The following is a 23,392-nucleotide window of genomic DNA, read 5'->3' as shown; positions in this document are numbered from 1 at the left end:
AGAATTTTTGCGTCAATGTTCATTAAGGATGTTGGTCTGAAATTTTCTTTCCTCGATGTGTCTCTGTCTGGTTTAGGTATCATGGTGATATTGGCTTCATAGAATGAGTTTGGGAGGGTTCCCTCCTCTTCTATTTCATGGAATACTTGGAGGAGTATTGGAATGAGCTCTTCTTTAAAGGTTTTGTAGAACTTGGCTGAGAACCCATCTGGTCCCGGACTTTTCTTTGTTGGTAGGCTTTTGATGACCTCTTCTATTTCATTGCTTGAAATTGATTTATTTAAGTTGGGCATATCCTCCTCGTTCAGTTTAGGTAATTCATATGTCTCTAGAAATCTGTTGATGTCTTTGAAGTTTTCTGTTTTGTTGGAGTATAGATTTTCAAAATAGCTTCCAATTATGTTTTGTATTTCACTCACGTCTGTTGTGATATTTCCTTGTTCATTCCGAATTTAATAATTTGAGTTTTCTCCCTCTTTCTCTTTGTTAGTGTGGCTAAGGGTTTATCAATTTTGTTTATTTTTTCAAAGAACCAATTATTTATTTGTTAATTTTTCCAACTGTTTCTTTTGCTTCAATTTCATTGATTTCGGCTTTGATTTTAACTATTTCCTGTCTTCTACTACTTTTGGTGTTGGTCTGCTCTTCTTTTGCTAGGGCTTTGAGCTGCAGTGTTAAGTCGTTTTATTTGTTGATTTCTACTTCTTTTGTTGAATGCGCCCCCATGAAATAAATCTCCCTCTGAGTACTGCTTTCATAGTGTCCCAGAGGTTTTGATAAGATGTGTCTTTGTTCTCGTTTACTTCCAAGAATTTTTTAATTTCCCTCCTGATGTCTTCTGTTATCCATTCATCATATAATAGCATATTATTTAATCTCCAGTTATTGGAGAAGTTTGTTTTTTATTCTGTCATTTATTTCTAATTTCAATCCATTATGATCTGATAGAGTACAAGGTAGTATCTCTATCTTCTTGTATTTGCTAACAGTAGCTTTGTGGCATAAAACATGGTCTATTTTAGAGAAGGATCCATGTGCTGCTGAGAATAAAGTGTATTCGTTGTTTGTTGGATGGTATATTCTATATAAGTCAATTAAGTCTAAATTGTTGATTGTGTTATTGAGATCTATAGTTTCTTAATTCAATTATTGTTTGGACGATCTATCCAGCAGTGAGAGAGGTGTGCTAAAATTGCCTAATATTATTGTGTTGTGGTCTATTTGATTTCTGGAATTGAGAAGGATTTGTTTGACATACATGGATGAGCCAATGTTCAGGGCATAGATATTTATGATTGTTATGTCTTTCTGATTTATGCTTCCCTTAAGCAGTATGTAATGTCGTTCTTTATCCCTTCTGACTAGTTTTGGCTTGAAGTCCACATTATCTGAAATGAGGATGGATACTCCAGCTTTTTGATGTGTCCCTGTGCGTGGTATGTTTTTTTTTCCCATCCTTTCACCTTTAGTCTATGGGTATGGGTATCTCTTTCTATGAGATGAGTCTCTTGCAGGCAGTATATTGTTGGATTTTTCTTTTTCATCCAATCTGCCAGTCTGTCTTGTGATTGATGAGTTCAGGCCATTACATTCAGGGTTATTATTGTGATATGATTGTATTCCCAGTCATAAGACTCATTTTTCTTTTTTTTGACATGATTTGGTTTCTCCCACATTTGGCTATTCCTTTAGGCTTGTTCCTCCCGTTGCTGACTTACATTGTTGTTTTTCATCTCTTCCTCATGGAATATTTTGCTGAGAATGTTGTGTAATGCCGGCTTTCTTTTTGTAAATTCCTTTAGCTTTCGTTTATCATGGAAGGATATTATTTCATCGTCAAATCTGAAAGTAAGTTTTACTGGGTATAAGATTCTTGGTTGGCATCCGTTTTCTTTCAGGGCTTGGTAAATGTTGTTCCAGGCCCTTCTAGCTTTTAGGGTCTGGATTGAAAAATCTACTGATATTCTTATTGGTTTCCCCCTGAATGTAATTTGATTCTTTTCTCTTGAAGCCTTTAAAATTCTGTCTTTATTTTGTATATTAGGTATTTTCATTATAATGTGCCTTGGTGTGGGTCTGTTGTAATTTTGTATATTTGGAGTCCTATAAGCCTCTTGTACTTGGTTTTCCATTTCATTCTTCAGATTTGGGAAATTTTCTGGTATTATTTCATTGAATAGATTGTTCATTCCTTTGGTTTGTTTCTCTAAGCCTTCCTCAATCCCAATAATTCTTAAATTTGGTCTTTTCAGGATATCCCATAATTCTTGTAGATTCTGTTCATGATTTCTTACCATCTTTTCTGTTTGGACAACTTTGTTTTCAAGATTAAATATTTTTCCTTCAGTGTCTGAGGTTCTGTTTTCCAGGTGTTCTATCCTATTGGTTATGCTTTCTATGGAGTTTTTAACTTGGTTTACTGTTTCCTTCATTTCAAGGATTTCTGTTTGGTTTTTTTTTTTTCATTATCTCTAACTCTTTTTTGAAATGATCTCTTGCTTCCTGTATTTGCTCTTTTAACTGTTGATTGGTGCGATCTTTTAATGCCTGCATTTGCTCTTTCATCTCCTCCTTCAATGCCTGCATTTGCTCTTTCATCTCCTCATTTGCTTCCCTGATTGTTTTAATTATGTACATTCTGAATTCCCTTTCTGACATTTCTTCTGCTGTGCTGTCATTGAGTTTTATTGATATAGTATCTAAGGTTTCTTTGGGACATTTTCTTCCCTTGTTTTCTCATATTGGTCAGATGTCAGTGGGACTCTGAGATAGTGTAGATTTCCTCTATTTGCTTATAGTGTACCTGTAGATTTCCAGTATATCACCTCCCAGCCTTCAGTAGCCTGAAGTCTTGGAGTAACTTGATAATGCAGTGCTTCCGAAGAATGCTGTCCCTAGCCCACTACTGTTCCAGGGCTTGGAGCTGGCTCTGTGTGGAAAGGCTCTCACTGGGGGGCCATGCTCTGAAGCTGGCCGTGTGGGAGGATCCCACCGCTGGAGTGTCCAGGGCTGCCTGGGGAAGACTAGCTGCCATGCCCTACTCTAATAAGCCACCCGAATCCGGGCCTGCCATCTGGGCCGAGCTTCACCGGGTAGGGGAGACTCACCCCGTGGTTCTATTTTAGTCCAAATCTCTCAATGCCTCCCCTTGTTGAATCCTGGGTTCTGGAGCGACTGGGGATGCAGTCACCCTCTAGTCCGCCATCTTGGATCACCCCGTGGAAAAAGCCTGTGGCCGGAGGGGGACAGGGCCGCCTGGAGAAGTCTCTGGCTGCCCTGCCCTGGTCCCAGAGGCTGCTTGCGGGTCGGAGGTCTCCCCTGGCTTGGGGACTTGTGGTTGGCTCTGTGTAGAAAGGCTCTCACTGGGCGGTCTGCTCCGAGAAGCTAGCCTGGAAAGGCACTTCCTGCCGGAGGGAGCCGGGCTGCTTGGGGAAGTCCCTGGCTGCCTAAAATTGATTATTTAATGAGGAAGAGCTTTAAGATCTGTACAAAATAATTTTAAGGGTATATTCTGAAGTGAAAAATGCAAAATATAGCAGAATACATATAGTATTATGTTACCTTCTGGTATTGAAAGAAAAGGAAGTAACATACATGTAATATTCCTAAAACAAACAAACAAAAAAACCCAGAAAACAGTATGGCTGGTTACATACAAAGGGGAGAAAGGGGAGGACCAAAGAAGGAATTCTCTAAACCTATAACCTTTTTGTACCATTTTGACTTTTGGGAACATGTAAATTATGTTAAAAAGAAAACTCAAATTCGCAAGAACTGGCAGGGAGTCCTTAAAGTATACTTTATAGGTTTATTTTAAATGAATAACTAAAACACATTCAAGGGAGGAATTCATCCATTTAACTTAAAATTAAATGTGGAAGAATTTATTCATTTAACCTAAAAATATAATTCATCAGTATAAGATGAATGGATAAAGAAACTATGGTATATATACACAATGGAATATTATTCAGCCATAAAGAAGAATAATATTATGGTATTTGCAGATAAATGGGTGGAACTGGAGAATATCATGCTAAGTCAAATAAACCAATCCCAAAACACCAAAGGCCAAATGTTTTCCCTGATAAGAGGATGATGATACATAATGGGGGTGGGGAGAGTGGAGGTGAGAGAAAAATGGAGGAACTTCAGATTACGTAGAGGGAAATAAGAGGAAGGAGGGTACAGGGGTATGAAAGATGGTAGAATGAGACAGACATCATTACCCTGTGTACATGTATGATTACACAAATGGTATGAATCTACATTGTGCACAACCACAGAAATGAAAAGTTGTACCCCACTTGCATACAATGAATCAGAATGCAGTCTGTAAAAAAAAAAAATAAATAATAATAAATAAAATTCATCAGTATAATACCTTGTTAAAAATCTTTTACTACCTAAATGATCGTTTGTGACTTTCCATTTTCACTGCTGATATTAGTTACTTTGGTCTTCTGTCTTTTTGAAATCCTTTAATCTCACCAACTATAGTATCATCAGTCTTTGAAAAGAAAAACTAGCATTGTAGTTGCTCTCTATTACACATTTGTTTTCTATTTTACTAATTTCATCTTTTGTTAATGTCTATCTCCTTCCCCTGGGTTTAATTTGCTGTTCTTTTCTTACAACTAATGCTCAGATCACTGAAAATGTTTACAGTTTCCTCCTTTCTTAACATTTACATTTAATGCTATGAACTTACCTTCAAGCATGACCTTAGCTCACCCCACACTGATACAGAATATTTTCATCTGAATTGTAACCAAAATATTTTCTAAACCTTTCTAATTCCCACTGTAATATCTTCTTTCACCATCGTTAGTCAGAAATTATTTTCTAGTTACCTTTTGCTATTGATTTCAGTTCAATTTAGAGAATACTCTTTAATTTCAATAATTTCTGAAACTTTCTTGCCCCAGGAAATTTGATAGCTTAGGTTAATGTCCATGTGTATTTGTAAAACATGTGTATTCACTGTTGTTAAGTGCAGCATCTAGACAGTGGAGGTCAGTTTATTGTGTTATTCAAATCCTTACTAAATTTTGTTGCATCAGCTGCAGAGACAGTGTAAAATAAAACAAAACTCTCCCTATATGATTGTGACTTTATTTACTCTCTCCACTTCTTTTTATACTATATTATAATCCCTAAAATTCTTTCTGGATGGTTTAGACTTCCTAGTAGAGAAGAGAAAGGTAAAAGACCTCCTCTACCCTTACAAAAATGGCAGCCAACTGGGTTGGGGTTGTGGCTCAGTGGCGGAGTGCTCACTTAGCACAAGTTTGATCTTCAGCACCACATAAAAATAAATAAATAAAAGGTATTGTATTCATCTACAACTTTTTTAACAATTTTTTTAAAAGACAGCAATTATTTCAACTACTTATTATCTAAAATGGTTTAAGAGCACCTATCTCAAAATCATTTTTATAGACATCCTCCGAAGTTTAATTGGGATATCCATAACTCCAGAAACCACACCAATGTATTTAATTACTCAGAGATACATTTCACAACTAATTCATACCACTGGGCACGTGGGAAAAGTAGCAGTGTTCTACAACACATTCCACAGACAAATTACTGTGAGTTTTCTACAGCCCTATGATTGCCGATTTTTCCAAACCCAAAGTACCTTGGTCCTGCTCTCTGGCAAATGGGAAATTTCATCCTTTCCTTCAGTACCTGTAGCATTATATCCTACCGAGCTGAGGCACTCACTGTCTCAGAATCACTCTCCTTATGCTCCACACAGCCACCATGGTCACTGAAACCTGACCTAAAAGCCTATCATCTCTGATGTAACAAAAACCTTTGAGGATCTGGCTAAGTATGTGTTCTCACTGTCAAACAGTTGAGGGCAAATGCTTACATGCAAATAGTCCTTCCAAGAATCTCAAAACTCAGGTACAGAATCAGTCTTGAGTGGCACCCTCCAAATTCTCAATGATGCATTGTCTCCCAATTTAGATAAGTCACGTAAGATAACTTTTGCCACAAATGGCAGAACATTACAATGATCTCTTTACTATGCTATTACACCAACAGCCCCTCAAGGACAGGAATGTGTGAATTCATCCAGATGGCAAAAGCAACTAGCAATTCCTCACATGTATACACCCTTTTCTACTCTTGCCCCCTATAATCCATCCGCTACACAGCAGTCCTAGTGATGTGTTATAATCAAAACCAAATGATATCCTTTCCTTGCTCAAAACCTTGCAATGGTCTTCCATCTGACTCTGAGTAAAATCCAAATTGTCATCACAGTCTATCTGGCCCTACCTGATCTGGTCCCTTACTACCTGACATTACCCGCCCCCCCATTTACACTGCCTTCCCTGTTGCTACTCACTCCCCAAACAAGGCTCTTTCCCAAAATATTTGCCTGGTAACTCATTCCTTCATCTTCATGTCTTTGCTTGAAGTTCATCTCAGAGAGGCCTTTCCTGACAAAAACTATCAAAACTAACAGTCTCTGATATTCTCTGCCCTCACATGCTTTAATTTCCTTATAGTCATTACTTCTATATGTATATTTACATGTTGTTTATTATCTTTTTTCCCCACTAGAGAATGTGAGTCCTAAAAGAAAAGGTTAAAAAAAAAATTGCCTCCAAATCAGGGGCCAGGATTTTTCCCTGAAAACAATCAGATGGTAAACATTTTAAATTTTGTGAATTAGAAGGTCTTTGTCGCCACTACTCACCTCTACTCAGCTCTGCCCTGCAGCACTAAAGCAGCCACACACCATACATAAACAGGAATGTCTGTATTGGAACAGTTTTCTTACAAATATCAAACAAAAGTTAGGTATGGTCCACAAGCTTTAGTTTATCAATCTCTGCTCTACAATAGGACTGACACAGAATACTGACTTCAAATTAATCAACCATTCCTCTTTGGTCTCTAAAGCTACCTTTAATTGACAACACAAAACAGTAGCATTCTGAGCTCATCAGAAACAATAACATCACTCTTGTATACATCTTTCACCAAAAAATTCATTTGAGATCAATTATATTGCTGAATGACTGGAGGATGTGTAATGTGTTCATTCATACCACTATTAAGTATATAAACCATGTATGTTTAACCTCTGCATAACTGTCTTTAATCAAGTTGCATTTTTACTTAATTTAAGAACATTACAATAATAAGCCTTACAAAACCACTGCGGTATGTGCTATAAGAATGCCACTAAGGGGCATCACCTACTATGTTACACCTCTGGATGTAACTGATAAAGTCTAAAATCAGGGAACATATTAAGGAAAGGAAACTGGTCTTTTTTTATGGATGGCAAAAACTATAGCATAAAGCTAAGGATGATTCCCTTTCACCATGTCCACTGGGATACTCAGTCAAGTTCCTAGTCAGCCTGGGGAAGAGACTGCCACCACTCTGCATGACCTCTCTTCTCAGGAGGTTCACAGCTATACTACATTTTCTAGCATAAAGTGGATTAAGTGAGGCCGTGTCTTAGCACAGCCAGTGGGAAGAGATGATGTGTACTGACCTATAAAATCCTCCCACAAGACCCAACTCTTTTCCCATTCACCAGCTGAACAGAGCAGGTTCCCAGTTCCTATAGAAGGCTGAGTCAGTCACAAGGTAGAAAAAGACTGACTACAGTAGCAGCCATACAGAAGTCCATTCCAGGAGGATCCTGATGTATGCCCACATGTATACACCCTTTTCTACTCTTGCCCCCTATAATGAATAACTAAGGTTTCTTCTGCCAAGTCACTGTCAGCCCTAGTGTCTAAAACAATTGACACGGAGTCAGCACTAGTGTCTAAAACAATTGACATGGAGACATGAATCTTGTTAAAGATAAAGGTCTATTTTTATTCCTGGTTCTCATATACTTTGTTTGTTTGTTGTTTTATTCTACTGGGAATGGAACCCAGGGTCCCATGCTTGCCTCACATACTTTTGATCATCACTATTTATATCTAGCCTTTTTATTATTATGAGTTCTTCCTATAAGCAAATTCAGGTCTTCATTTAATCAAAGATGAGATTCAAGGCTTCACTGATTATGGTCAATAAAATAATAATCATCTCAAACAATAAACATCTGAATAAATTTGTTTAAATTCTATTTAAACAAAACTTTATTTTTACTTATATATAAGCTGACCTAATTCATACCAGCATCCAAAAAAGGGAAAGAATGCTGAGAAAATATTAAAATGCAGGACAATATATTTTGTCAAAATTAAGTTTGACAATAATTAGAAACTAAACAGCCTAAGAAATAACACTGCAAAATTCCAAACTACTGTCTAGCAAGAAAAAGTAACCATTATTGTAGCTTCTGAGTAATGTAGTTGTCCTAAACTCTTTAGTACCTAATCCCTATACAATTCTTCCAGATGATGTTCTGAAGGTCCTAAAGTTCTGTGGTTTCCACATTATTTTCTTTTTTAAATATAATTTTTAGTTGTAGGTGGACAAAATACCTTTATTTTATTGTTATGTGGTGCTGAGGATTGAACTCAGGGCCTCATTCATGCTAGGTGAGCACTCTACCACTGAGCCACAACCCCACCCCAGTTGGCACATACTATTTTGCTTTGTTTTTGTTTTTTGGTCAGGAGGCATACAGAGGGAACTAGACATGTCAAAAACAAGAAAAAAACACAATGTTTCTAATTAAGCTTATGTAACACAATGGGCAAACAGCAGAAAAGCTATGAAAATTTTAATTACAGCTCAGGTATAAACATCATTATCATTGATAAATCTTCCAACCACTGAAAATTATAATGCCAACTTTTGAAAAGGAGTAACATTTTAATAATCTTCCTCTCTGGGATATCTCAAAGAACAATTCAATTGTAGTGAAGCCTTGGGAAACAACACTGTTTGCACTGTGTAATTAAAATCTGATGACAGGTAACTAGGGTATTAGGGGATTTCTGTGTATTTCTGGTTTTTAAATCAAAAACCAAAGTACTTAAAAATCTAAAGATGTACAAACATGGAGACAAATTCTATGGAAAACCAAGAATAGAGATATGTTACTAAATTCTACTGGGTTGTTTTTAAAATACAATACATTTGTCTATTTGTACTGAAAATGGATGTGTGTCCTATATTGAAAAATTACAATATTCCCTTCAAAAGTAGGCTCTTACTTTTGAAAAGATAGGAAATCAGGCTCTTCCCCCTCATTCTAAGCTGTTTAACAGCCTGTCAATGAAGGATACAAACATTAAGCATAAATTGCTATCTCTTTATCCCCTTTCTGGTGAGTATCATCATTCCTCAAACTAGAATTTCTGTCATGCATCGCAAGAAGCAACTTAAATCCAAGAGCCTCTCCATAAACATGAACTCTAAACAGGATAGAATGTGACCCAGCAAAGAGTTACAAGGCCAATTCAGCGCTGAGTCCTGTCTAGATACTATTCTAATACAGGATTACATAACAAAAGGGGGGAGGGAATACAACCTTGTCATGTACATATTTTGAAGGGGTTGAAAGGTAACTGTGACTATTAGTAGGGAAAAAAGACAAGCTTCTGTAAATTAAACAGTCATGATAATGTCCTGATTATTATATAATCATAAGTCAAAACACATTTTCAATCAATAAAAAAATTTGTTGAGTGTCTACTGTGTCATTTCATCCACATAGTTGATAAAATATGGCCACATGGATTCTAGTTCACAATCACATCCATACTTTCATATTGCAACATAATTTCACTGAGCTGTTCCTGTGCACAAAATGGATAACAGGCCCCAATGAAGTGAGATGAACTAAAATGGAACTGCAGCAGCATGGCAATAAAATCTTCAGTGTGTACTAGGTACTAGAGCAACTTTTAAAACTCCAATATGGTTCCAACTGCTAGAAAACTGAAGTATTCAAGATCTAAAGATGGCAAGGCTGTGGAAAGACTGCAGGGGAAAGGCACTGAGTATTATCACCATGAATCTAGGTGCAGACCTAAACAAAGGTCTTTCTTTACATTATTACAATGCAAAAGAGGTTTTCAGACAGGCAGGAAAATACAAAAAGAACTAACAAGTAGGAGGCAACTGGCTATATGGTTCCTACCCACAGGAGGGTGTAAACTAATTAGCAAGACCACCTATCCTGTTTTTTAGCTCATTAGAATACAGGTTGAGTGTTACTAATCAACATGAGGCCAAAGGTGGAAAATTCTCCACCATGAAACTGCTTTACACACAAATTTACTTAAAATATTGTATGAAGTTACCTTAAGGCTATCTATGTACATAGGTGTATATGAAACAAATGAATTTTGTATTTAGTCTTGGGTCTTATCCCCAACATAGCTCAATATGTATATATATTTCAAAATTCAAAACACTTCTGGTCCCAAGCATTTTGGATAAGGGATAGTCAACCTGTACAAGCTTTCTGAGAACAGAAGCTTGATCATGTTAAACACTTTTATTACCAGTAATTAGAACAATGCCTGAGACATAGTAGGCATTCAAACATTTATGGACTGACTGCTATAGTTTGGTTCTGGAATGTTCCCCAAGATCCAGGGATTAAGCTGGCATGGTGGTGCATACCTATAATACCAGTGGCTAGGGAGGCCAAGGCAGGAGGATTACAAAGCCAGCCTCAGCAACTTAGCAAGGCCCTAAGCAACTCAGTGAGACCCTGTCTCTAAATAAAATACAAAAAAGGGCTGGCAATGTGGCTCAGTGGTTAAGTGCCCCAGGGTTCAATTTTTGGTACCAAAAAAAAAAAAAAAAAAATGCATGCATTAAAGGCTTAGTCTCCAGAATGGTGCTGTTAGAAAACAATGGAAACTTCGAAGAGATAAGACCTAATGGGAGGTTTTAAGTCACTGAGAAGGTGCCCTCAAAAGATCCTTAATCTCTTTTTATTTCACCCTTTTGCATCCCAGCCATGAAGTAACCAGTTTTGCCCCACCATGTATTCCTGCTGTGATGCGCTGCCTTGCCACAGGCACAAAAGCCATGAGCCAACTGATCATGGACTAAAACCTCCAAAATTATTAGCCCAAATAAACCTTTTCTCTTTATAAATTGATTATTTGAGATATTTTTGCAGCAATGGAAAGAAAGATGACTAACGAAACTGAATGAAAACATTCACAATAGCCAAGTTATGGAACCAACCTAGGTATTCATCAACAGATGAACGGATAATGAAAATGTGATATATAAACATAATGGGAGTTTTACTCAGCCATAAAGAAGAATGTAATTCTATATCATCTGCTGGTAAATGGATGGAAATGGAGAATATCATGCTAAGTGAGATAAGTCATTCAGAATCTGTCAAAGGTCTAATGTTTCCTCTCATTTGTGAAAGTTAAAAAGAAAAAGTGGGGGTTAGGGGATCTCATGAAAATAGGAGACAGAGAAGAGAAAAGAGAAGGAAGGAAGAGAGCATGGTGAAGTATTAGGGAATGAAATCTATGAAATTATGCTATGTCTGTGTACAAATATACCACAATAAATCCTGCTTTTATATATAATTACAAGGTACTAATTTTAAAAAATAATAACAAAAGGTAAATAAGTAGAGTAGAGCTAAGAGATAAGGGGAAGAGAGGAGGGAATGGGAAGATACTGGGGAAGGAGACTGATTAATTTACATGTATGTACAAATAAGGCACAATGAATCCCATTATTATATAATTATAATGTACCAATAAAAATATACTTTCAAACTAAAAGAAAGTAAGTTAAATAAAAGAAGAAATCAAGTATATATAACACAACACAAGAGACCTTTCAGTCAATTTCTAAACCACCACTCCAGGAGGCTGGGGGGGGGGGGGTACCCTAAAAACAGGCAGCAGAGGAAATTCCCAAAACTACTAAATTGAGAAATGATCCCAGATGCTGAGGTCAGAGCCAAGGCCTAGAAGTTCAACCTGAAAGATGAGAAAACATTCTGGGATGTTTGAGATGTCTAAATTTTGAGAGAGAGAGAGAGAGAGAGAGAGAGAGAGAGAGAGAGAGAGAGAGAGAGAGAGAGAGAGAGAAACAGAGACAGACACATCACAGAAGGAAAACACTAACCTCCAAAGAGAAGGAACACTAGGAAAAGTGAAATCTGAATATGGAAAACATACTAATCTAGGAACATTCACACAGGCAAGGGACAGGTCCTGACACAAAACAAACAAAGCTGGCCTTAGATAGTACTGACCCTGATGGTGAGAGTATTCTTCAGAAGAACTGAACAGCAAAGAGACAGAAGCCCACAAGAACAACATGATCTCAAGGGGCATGTATATCCCGGGAAAGGCCAGGCCAGGTCACAGGAACCCTGAGAAGGACCAAACAGTTCTAAGACAAGCAAGTCTTGAGAAAGAATGAAAAAATTATTCTTAAAAAATGTTATTAATAAAGGCACTGCTTTAAAAAAAAAAATAATAACCCCTCACCAGATGCCCCTCTCTAGTTAATACTCTTATTCTCCATCATCATCAAGTTTCAGAATAAACTGCCTGCCCTCCTTAACATCCCTCACTCAATTCATAGCAATAAGCTCCCCAAGACTTCTTACCAAGATCACTAATTATATCTCAGGGCTATATCCCATGGAAACCTTTAAGTTGCTGTCTAGTAAGATCTCTCTCCAACACCTTTACCTCTTGGTTCCTTACTATCGACATTCAAACACGCTCAAAGCCCTTTCACGTAAAGAGCAAAAAGTAGGCTCCACCTTTACCCACCCTTCCTGAAACCGCCTTATAACTACCACCGCCAAATTTCCTGAGCAAGGCTGTCTCCGCACCCTGGGGCTCCATTCTCTGACACCCTCTCATTACTGACCCAAACACACTCACTATTGAATCAAACTAGGTCTCTGGCTATACAGTTCTTATTACCATTTTACCCTTGCCATTCCTGTATTACCAAGGACCTCCTGGCTGCCAAGCATTCCCTCTTGGATGAGGTTCCCTACAACACTGCCTCAGAAGAGTGCCTGTCTTTCAAGCACAAGAGTTCCTCAGACTACATTCTGCCCCACTCCTTTTCTTACTCTATACATGCTCCTTGAACAACCTATCTACTTCAACATCTTCTCATAATTATAGACGAAGGTGGTTCTGAAGCTTTCTCTGTTCACTGCATCCTGGGTCTTTTGGGGCCAAAAGAGCCTATTGAATAACAAAAGCATTAACAACTTAAATATTTATATCCTAACAATTCTGTACCCATTTGGATTTCTATTTCATTCTTAAATAATTACAAGTAGTGATCCAAGATGGCGGACTAGAGGGTGACTGCATCTCCTGTCGCTCCAGAACCCAGGATTCAAGAAGGGGAGGCATTGAGAGACTCGGACTAAAATAGAGCCACAGGGTGAGTCTCCACCACCGGGTGAAGCTCGGCCCCGGCGGCAGGCCCATATAGGGGCGGCTTCTAAGAGCATGGCACTGCAGCTAGAGTCTTCCCCAGATAGCCCTGCTCCCTCCGGCACTGGGATCATCCCACACAGCCAGCTTCTCAGAGCAGGCCCCCCAGTGAGAGCCTTTCTGCACAGACCAGCTCTAAGTCCCGGAGCCAGCGGCGAGCTCCGGCCCGCAGGCGGCTTCAGGGACCAGGACAGGGCAGCCAGGGACTTCCCCAAGCAGCCCTGCAACCTACGGCGACAGGCTCCTTTCACGGCCAGCTTCTCGGAGCAGATGGCCCAGTGAGAGCCTTTCCGCACAGAGCCAGCTCCAAGCCCTGGAACTAGTAGCAGGCTAGGGGCAGCATTCTTCCGAAGCAATGCATTATCAAGTTCCTCCAAGACTTCAAGCGACTGAAGGCTGGGAAGTGATATACTGGACATCTACAGGGACACTATAAGCCAACAGAGGAAATCCACAATAACTCAGAGTCCCACTGACATCTGACCAATATGAGAAAACAAGGGAAGAAAATGACCTAAACAAACCTAGATACTATATCAATAAAACCCAATGACAGCACAGCAGAAGAAATGTCAGAAAGGGAGTTAAGAATGTACATAATTAAAACAATCAGGGAACCAAACGAGGAGATGAAAGAGCAAATGCAGGCATTAAAGGAGGAGATGAAAGAGCAAATGCAGGCATTAAATGATCGCACCAATCAACAGTTAAAAGAGCAAATACAGGAAGCAAGAGATCATTTCAAAAAAGAGTTAGAGATAATGAAAAAAAAAAAACACACAAACAGAAATCTTTGAAATGAAGGAAACAGTAAACCAAGTTAAAAACTCCATAGAAAGCATAACCAATAGGATAGAACACCTGGAAGACAGAACCTCAGACACTGAAGGAAAAATATTTAATCTTGAAAACAAAGTTGACCAAACAGAGAAGATGATAAGAAATGATAAACAGAATCTACAACAATTATGGGATATCCTGAAAAGGCCAAATTTAAGAATTATTGGGATTGAGGAAGGCTTAGAGAAACAAACCAAAGGAATGAACAATCTACTCAATGAAATAATATCAGAAAATTTCCCAAATCTGAAGAATGAAATGGAAAACCAAGTACAAGAGGCTTATAGGACTCCAAATATACAAAATTACAACAGACCCACACCAAGGCACATTATTATGAAAATATCTAACATACAAAATGAAGACAGAATTTTAAAGTCTTCAAGAGAAAAGAATCAAATTACATTCATGGGGAAACCAATAAGAATATCAGCAGATTTTTCAATCCAGACCCTAAAAGCTAGAAGGGCCTGGAACAACATTTACCAAGCCCTGAAAGAAAACGGATGCCAACCAAGAATCTTATACCCAGCAAAACTTACTTTCAGATTTGATGATGAAATAAGATCCTTCCATGATAAACAAAAGCTAAAGGAATTTACAAAAAGAAAGCTGGCATTACACAACATTCTCAGCAAAATACTCCATGAGGAAGAGATGTATAACAACAATGCAAATCAGCAACAGGAGGAACTAGCCTAAAGGAATAGCCAAATAAAGGAGAAACCAAATCATGTCAAAAAACAAAAAGGAGTCAAATGACTGGGAATACAAATCATATCACAATAATAACCCTGAATGTTAATGGCCTGAACTCATCATCACAAGACATAGACTGGTAGATTGGATGAAAAAGAAAAATCCAACAATATGCTGCCTGCAAGAGACTCATCTCATAGAAAGAGATACCCACAGACTAAAGGTGAAAGCATGGGAAAAAAACATACCATGCACAGGGACACAGCAAAAAAGCTGGAGTATCCATTCTCATTTCAGATAATGTGTACTTCAACCAAAACTAGTCAGAAGGGATAAAGAAGGACATTACATACTGCTTAAGGGAAGCATAAACCAGCAAGACATAACAATCATAAATATCTATGCCCCGAACATTGGCTCATCCATGTACGTCAAACAAATCCTTCTCAATTCCAGAAATCAAATAGACCACAACACAATAATACTAGGCAATTTTAACACACCTCTCTCACCACTGGATAGATCCTCCAAACAAAAATTGAATAAAGAAACCATAGATCTCAATAACACAATCAACAATTAAGACTTAACTGACTTATATAGAATATACCATCCAGCAAAAAACGAATATACTTTCTTCTCAGCAGCACATGGATCCTTCTCTAAAATAGACCATATTTTATGCCACAAAGCGACTGTTAGCAAATACAAGAAGATATACTACCTTGTACTCTACCAGATCATAATGGACTGAAATTAGAAATAAATGACAGAATAAAAAACAGAAACTTCTCCAATACCTGGAGATTAAATAATACACTATTATATGATGAATGGATAACAGAAGACATCAGGAGGGAAACAAAAAAAATTCTTAGAAGTAAACGAGAACAGAGACACATCAAAATCTCTGGGACACTATGAAAGCAGTACTTAGAGGAAGATTTATTTCATGGGGCGCATTCAACAAAAGAAGTAGAAATCAACAAATAAACAACTTAACACTGCAGCTCAAAGCCCTAGAAAAAGAAGAGCAGACCAACACCAAAAGTAGTAGAAGACAGGAAATAGTTAAAATCAGAGCTGAAATCAATGAAATTGAAACAAAAGAAAGAATCGAAAAAATTAACAAAATAAATAGTTCGTTCTTTGAAAAATAAACAAAATTGATAAACCCTTAGCCACACTAACAAAGAGAAAGAGGGAGAAAACTCAAATTACTAAAATTCGGAATGAACAAGGAAATATCACAACAGACGTGAGTGAAATACAAAACATAATTGGAAGCTATTTTGAAAATCTATACTCCAACAAAACAGAAAACTTCAAAGACATCAACAGATTTCTAGAGACATATGAATTACCTAAACTGAACGAGGAGGATATGCCCAACTTAAATAAATCAATTTCAAGCAATGAAATAGAAGAAGTCATCAAAAGCCTACCAACAAAGAAAAGTCCGGGACCAGATGGGTTCTCAGCCAAGTTCTACAAAACCTTTAAAGAAGAGCTCATTCCAATACTCCTCCAAGTATTCCATGAAATAGAAGAGGAGGGAACCCTCCCAAACTCATTCTATGAAGCCAATATCACCATGATACCTAAACCAGACAGAGACACATCGAGGAAAGAAAATTTCAGACCAACATCCTTAATGAACATTGACGCAAAAATTCTCAACAAAATTTGAGCAAATCACATACAAAAATATATTAAAAAGATAGTGCACCACGATCAAGTGCGTTTTATCCCAGGGATGCAAGGTTGGTTCAACATCCGGAAATCAATAAATGTCATTTACCATATCAACAGACTTAAAGTTAAGAATCACATGATTACTTCAACAGATGCAGAAAAAGCATTGGATAAAATACAGCATCCCTTCATGCTCAAAACACTAGAAAAAATTGGGATATGGGAACATTCCTTAACATTGTAAAGGCCATCTACGCTAAGCCCATGGCCAACATCATTCTAAATGGTGAAAAACTGAAAGCATTCCTCCTACAAACTGGAACAAGGCAGGGATGTCCTCTTTCACCACTTCTATTCAACATCGTCCTTGAAACTCTGGCCAGAGCAATTAGACAAACCAAAGAAATTAAAGGGATACGAATTGGAAAAGAAGAACTCAAACTATCCCTGTTCGCTGATGACATGATTATATATTTAGAGGAACCTGGAAATTCCACCAGAAAACTCTTAGAACTCATAAGTGAATTCAGTAAAGTAGCAGGTTACAAGATCAATGCTCAAAAATCCAATGCATTTTTATACATAAGTGATGAATCTTCAGAAAGAGAAATTAGGAAAACTACCCCATTCACAATAGCCTCGAAAAAAATAAAATACTTGGGAATCAATCTCACAAAAGAGGTGAAAGACCTCTACAATGAGAACAACAGAACACTAAAGAAAGAAATTAAAGAAAACCTTAGAAGATGGAAAGATCTCCCATGTTCTTGGATAGGCAGAATTAATACTGTCAAAATGGCCATACTACCAAAAGTGCTATACAGATTCAATGCAATTCCAATTAAAATCCCAATGATGTACCTTACAGAAAGAGAGCAAGCAATTATGAAATTCATCTGGGAGAACAGAAAACTCAGAATAGCTAAAGCAATCCTCAGTAGAAAGAGCGAAGCAGGGGGTATCGCAATACCAGAACTTCAACTCTATTACAAAGCAATAGTAACAAAAACAGCATGGTATTGGTACCAAAATAGACAGGTAGATCAATGGTACAGAATAGAGGACATGGACACAAACCCAAATAAATACAATTTTCTCATACTAGACAAAGGGGCCAAAAATATGCAATGGAGAAAAGATAGCCTCTTCAACAAATGGTGCAGGGAAAACTGGAGAACCATATGCAACAGAATGAAACTAAACCCCTATCTCTTACCCTGCACAAAACTCACCTCAAAATGGATCAAGGACCTCGAAATCTGACCAGAGACCCTGCATCTTATAGAAGAAAAAGTAGGTCCAAATCTTCAACTTGTTGGCTTAGGATCAGACTTCCTTAACAGGACTCCCATAGCACAAGAAATAAAAGCAATAATCAACAACTGGGATAGATTCAACTGGGATAGTTTCTCTCAGCAAAGGAAACTATCAGTAACATGAAGAGAGAGCCTACAGAGTGGGAGAATATCTTTGCCACTCATACTTCATTAGATAGAGTGCTAATTACCAGAATCTATAAAGAACTCAAAAAACTCTACACCAAGAATACAAATAATCCAGTCAACAAATGGGCTAAGGAAATGAACAGACACTTCACAGAAGATCTACAAGCAATCAACAGATATATGAAAATGTTCAACATCTCTAGTAATAAGAGAAATGCAAATCAAAACCACCCTAAGATTCCATCTCACCCCAATTAGAATGGCGATTATCAAGAACACAAGCAACAGTAGGTGTTGGCGAGGATGTGGGGAAAAAGGTACACTCATACATTGCTGGTGGGGCTGCAAATTAGTGCAGCCACTCTGGAAAGCAGTATGGAGATTCCTCAGAAAGCTTGGAATGGAACCACCATTTGACCCAGCTATCCCACTCCTTGGCCTATACCCAAAGGACTTAAAATCAGCATACTACAGAGATACAGCCACATCAATGTTCATAGCTGCTCAATTCACAATAGCCAGATTGTGGAACCAACCTGGATGTCCTTCAATTGATGAATGGATAAAGAAACTGTGGCATATATATACAATGGAATATTACTCTGCCATAAAGAATGATAAAATTATGGCATTTTCAGGCAAATGGATGAAATTGGAGAATACCATGCTAAGTGAGATAAGCCAATCTCAAAAAACTAAAGGAGGAATGATCTCGCTGATAAGCGGATGAGGACATATAATGGGGGGTGGGAGGGCTTAGCGTTAGGGTTAGGGTTAGGTTTAGGGTTAGGGTTAAGGAGGGTGGTAAAAATGGAGGAAGGAAGGAGTGTATGGAGGGAAAAGAGTGGTGGGAGGGGTGTGGGGGAAGGGAAAAAATAACAGAATGAATCATACAACATTACCCTATGTAAATTTATGATTACACAAATGGTACGCCTTGACTCCATGTACAAATAGAGAAACAACATGTATCCCATTTGTTTATAATATAAAAAAAGAGATTAAAAAATTATTACACATATTTATTAATCATACATTTGTACCTGTTGAGCACTGCACAATTTCTCAAATCTTGGAGTCAAGTTGGACATGGCCTCCTTCATTTCCTTTTCCATGCTGATTTTTACACAGTACAGCAAACACCACAAACCCCTTTCCAGAGATAAGATCATCAAAAGGAATGGAGTACAATCTAGTTGAGAAACTTAAACCAACTTGAGGTGGTAGTTTTCACAGGATTAGACAGATATACGTATCACTGCATTTTCCTCAACAATTTTAAATACCCCTCTGTCTCCCTGTGAGCTCAATATAGCACTTCAGTCAGTTTGGGAACTATGTGCTAAGAACTCTGTACTTCTTGTACAAACATCTGCAGATATCTAGATTCCCCAATGTAGTTAACTCAGCACTATGTCCACAGGCACCTGAAACTTAATTACTTTCTCCCTTCAAATGCTGCTGTCCCCATCTAAGTACCCAAACGCCTAGTAACAAATAGGTTAAAAGCCTCCCTCTCCCAGTTCCCCTGCCTCACACATACATATTCAAACAAGGACCAAGTCCTGGCCAATATACCTTCTAATCCCTCCTTTCAGCCTTCTCCCTTTTAAAGGGCAAATCTAACCTTGTTCTCTGGCTCAGAATTCCTCAACCAACTCCTACTGCCCATAGATGAGTCCAAACTCCCTATTTCAGGAATCACCTACATGGCATGGCCCTAGTTTTTCTCCTGTCTCACTTCTTGCCATTTCCCTGCCCTTGCATCCTACTACACCACCATACTAAATTTGTGTTGTCAGTTTTCAGTTGCTCCAATGTGCCATCTCTCTGACCAGTCCTTTGTACACTTTTTCCTCAATCTAGACTTTGACCAGTTCCTTCTCATATATACTTCCTCTGGGAAGCCTTTCTCATCTCTGAACAATTCCAAAGCTCAGATCTGTGTTTCTCATCAGAGTTCATGTAGCTGGCCCATTTCAGACAGCACTGTTACCAATGGTTAGAATATTTGAGACCTGAACTGAACAGCAAGCTCATCAAGTGCCAACAAAGATGTCTGTCCTATTACTGTATCCCCAGCACACATTACAAACTCTTAAAGTATACTGAAGAATTAAAACAAGTGAATGGACTGATTAGGTCATTCACATTACAGACTCTTATCACAGTACTTGTCGTACTGCATTGTAACTGAATAGATTATGAGCATCTTGAATGCTCTCATTTCTTATTTCTAGAATCCCAGTGATTAAAATAGTGCCTCGTACGTAGTAGGCATTAACTACATGGTTTTTTAATATAAAAGTTATTGAAAAATATCTAGAAGGATAAACCCCATAGTAGGATTACCTCTGAAAAAAGATACAGGATTCAGGTGGCAATAGGAAGGGGAAAGAAAACTAACACTCTTTACCCCATATCTGTTTTTATTGATGTTAAATTTATTTTACAACATGCATTATTTATGTATTAGTGGTGTCAAATATGTCTGAATTGCCAGTATTAAATTAAGTCACAGGTAAAGAACCAGTCCTTGAAGAAGTATAAAGAAAGAACTGAGAAGAGAAGATGAGCAATTTAAGATCTATAGAGCAATAATGAGCCACTCCCAAGGAAAAAACACAACCTCAAAAGTTCCTGAAATATAAAGAAAACCCCAAGTGCAGGTCCATGAGTAAAAACAATTCTCTTAGTAGTTGTATGGAATTGTTTTAATTGAAACATCCTAATAGCCAAAAGATTACCTGCCACATGCAAGTTTCTATGGAAAATATAAAGCGTGCCTACATAGACACAGTGATGATGAACCCACCACTCTACAATGTTGGCATGACCACTTAGCAAAGTGTGTTCCACCTTTATTTTCAGTATTTTTGCAGTGAGTGTAGCATATCAATAATTAGGTCAGACGTTTGAAGCAAACAGACAAAAACAATGCTATAAAGCAACTTCACATAAGCAACTGGAAACTTAAAGAATAATTTTTATATGTAGATAGTTCTAGAACAAGCTTCATTTCCCTATTTGAACACAAATACAGGTTCAGGCAGTAAATATAAAAATTCAGCCAAACTTTCCAATCTAGTGAGCTTGAAAGATTTAAAAAGACACAACTTTCAAAAATATCAATTCCAAAGATCTTTTTAAAGTAAAGAAAAATGAGTACTACAGGAAGCTATGAGAGTCCTGGGAGGAGGAGACAGAGACAACACACTGAGAAGTGCCTTTGGGAAAGGTCAAACCAGCTTTCTCTTGTTTGACCTCTCAAGTAGATAAAAGAACTGGCTGTAAGAATCACAGCATTGTTTCAGTGCTAGGAAAAAGGAAAGTTTGGTAAAGCATATACAAAAAAGAAACAGCCAGAATTCAAGAGAATTTACCCTAGAAGTGACAGAAAAATAAGTCAATTATAACACTTCGAACTCAGTTTTGATAGAGTTTCACAGGCATTTGAAGTTTTAGATAAACCTTTTAAAAATCAAACCTAACGAATGGCTAGCCTCTCCTTATAAGTCAAAATGTCATGTCCCATTCTGTATTTGATTTTCAGAGCGTCAACGCAAAAACAAGCCTTTCTCATTTTCAGTTTTTGAAAACTCAAATTCATTGCTGGAAGTAAACCACCAAATTAAAAATTAATCCCCAAATGAGAAAGTATTCCTATTCCACCCAATAGCAACCAAGAAAATGACATGCTCCCATTCATCCCTAAACCCATCACATAGTTTCTTAATAATTAAGAACTCTGCTCTCCACTAGGGAACTATTCCTTGCAGAGGCCAACCGAAAAAATCGCCGTTGCCCCTAAGTACCAAAGACAAGAGTGGACGCTTGTGCACTCTATCAAGCTCACCGAGAGAGCGCGAGCATCAGACGCCACCGCCCCCTCCCCAGCGCAGTGAGAGCCCCCGGGGATGATCCATCCTAGCCAAGCGGTTCCAGGTCGCTCAGCCCTCTCCACTCGTCCTGCAGCGCGCCACGGGTGAGCTGCCCCAGCTTCCCTCCCAGCACATGCAGAGCCCAGCTTGGCCTCCGAGGCCGGGGACCCGCGGCCCCGCAGCCTGGGGGAGGAGGCCCACAGCCGCCACACACGAAGACACCACGAGGGCGCGCCGAGGTCCGGTAAGACCCGACCCCATCGGCGGTGGGCACTCGCGGGCTGGGCCACAAGCGGGCGACGACGCGAGGAACCAAGAAGGATGGATGGCGAGAAAGTCCGGGACGCGAAGCGGCCCGTAACGTCGTGCGGGGGTCGCGAGCAGAGGCCCGTTCGCAACCTGCGGCCAGGAATGCGGACAGCTGTCCCGCGTTCGGGGAGCGCGCATTGACCATCACGGGCGTCGGAGGGCACGGGAGAGTAGGACTGCCGGGCCGCGACAGCAGGAAGCACCGGCTGACGCGGGAACTGGACAAGAGGACGCAGCTGGGCGGCGGGGCGAGGCGCGGCCCGCAGTGGGCCCCGCCGCCCGGCTAGAGCGCGCGCGGCGCGATGCAGCAACTTCACTTGACCGCGGGGCCGTTGGGGGCCCGGCCCCGCGTCTACCCCTCCCCAAGAGGCTGCCTGGCTCGGATCAGAGAAGCAAAGGGCAGCCTGGACCGGGGAGCCGCGCCGGCCGCAGCCCGCACTCACCGGTCCGCGGTCCCGCCGCCGGCGCCGGGACTGCGCTCGGAGCTCCATGGTCCCGCCGAGCCGCGGCCGCTCGGCGCCCCCACCCGCGCCACACCGCACGCAGCGGCGTGAGCGACGCCGCCTCCGGCCCGGCCACGGCCGCGGCCACGCCCCCTCCCGGCTGGGGGCCCGGCCGGAGCAGGAGGGGGCTCAGAGCGACCCCACCAACCAGAGCCCACTCACAGGGCCGCTTCATGAGGATTGGCGAGCCTCTGGGCCAATGGGGAGCCAGCAGGAGTGCGGAGCGTCGGCGCCGGCGGGCGGGGGATTGCGGAGGAGGTGGCTCTCATCTTTAGTCCTTAGCAGGGGAATGAGTCTGGCCAGAGTCCTCTTCTGCGTGGAAAGGTGGGGATACTTTGACCCGAGTTCACCGAAGAGACTCTTGTGTTCCCTGTGGTTGCCAGGTACCCATTATAGTCCCTTTGAGTTTCCACCTATACCCTAATCTGAAAATAGGTCTGTGTTATCTGTGGTCAGACATCCTGTGGGCTGAGGGTTCAGTTAACCCTGAAAGGATTATAGCCAGGTCGCCTGTTGGCTTTATGCCCTGCCCAAATCTGTTAGCCTTCTACCTTCAAAATCTTCCCATCTTTCCTTCTGCAGATTCTTCCTTTTTCTTTTCGTCCCATCTATAG

General features: G+C 39.6%; 1 protein-coding gene across 2 annotated transcripts in view; it reads right to left on the bottom strand.

The window, feature by feature from the left end:
* WASF3 (WASP family member 3) overlaps positions 1-22,877 on the bottom strand; it is a 159,071-nt gene extending 136,194 nt beyond the window's left edge. Inside the window, exon 1 of one of the 2 annotated variants that reach the window (XM_079136672.1) lies at positions 22,719-22,877. The gene's annotated coding sequence lies outside the window, so the exon portion shown is untranslated. The remainder of the gene's footprint in view (positions 1-22,718) is intronic. The other variant, XM_079136671.1, reaches the window with a different exon arrangement.
* Positions 22,878-23,392: the final 515 nt, after the last annotated feature.

Source organism: Sciurus vulgaris (genome assembly GCF_902686455.1).
Source record: "Sciurus vulgaris genome assembly, chromosome: 4".
Lineage (NCBI taxonomy): Eukaryota > Metazoa > Chordata > Mammalia > Rodentia > Sciuridae > Sciurus > Sciurus vulgaris.
Note: the sequence above shows the minus strand (reverse complement) of the source record. Positions and strands in the feature narration are given on the sequence as shown.